This window comes from Tuber melanosporum (genome assembly GCF_000151645.1).
Source record: "Tuber melanosporum whole genome shotgun sequence assembly, scaffold_92, strain Mel28".
In the NCBI taxonomy this organism is placed as follows: Eukaryota; Fungi; Ascomycota; class Pezizomycetes; order Pezizales; family Tuberaceae; genus Tuber; species Tuber melanosporum.
Genome location: NW_003299142.1, coordinates 95,161 through 95,536, shown reverse-complemented (window position 1 = coordinate 95,536; position 376 = coordinate 95,161).

Below are 376 nucleotides of genomic sequence, written 5' to 3'. Positions count from 1 at the left end.
TTGGACAGTGTTTCACCCCATTGGATTGATCAACCCCTAAGCGAGTCCGTGTGGTCTACCGTACCACAATGAAGGCAAGAAAGAAAGTGATCAGCGAGAGAGAACCCATGGTTAAGTCGCTGCGAAAATTTCTTCGGTGCTAGTATTCCATTAGCACATTGAGACTTTTCGGGAAGGTCCGAGAGAGATACTGTACCGGTATCAGATCTTTTTGTGGTTGTGGCTGTTACTCGTACAACTTAAATTTGCGTCTCCTCGTCCCATCAGATCTCTTTTGCACCGGTACTTGGAAATGTGTGGCAAGTCGCCTGCCCGGGGAAGTACCGGTGAACTGCTCCCCCTACCACACAGCATCCCACAATTCATCCCTATTCGT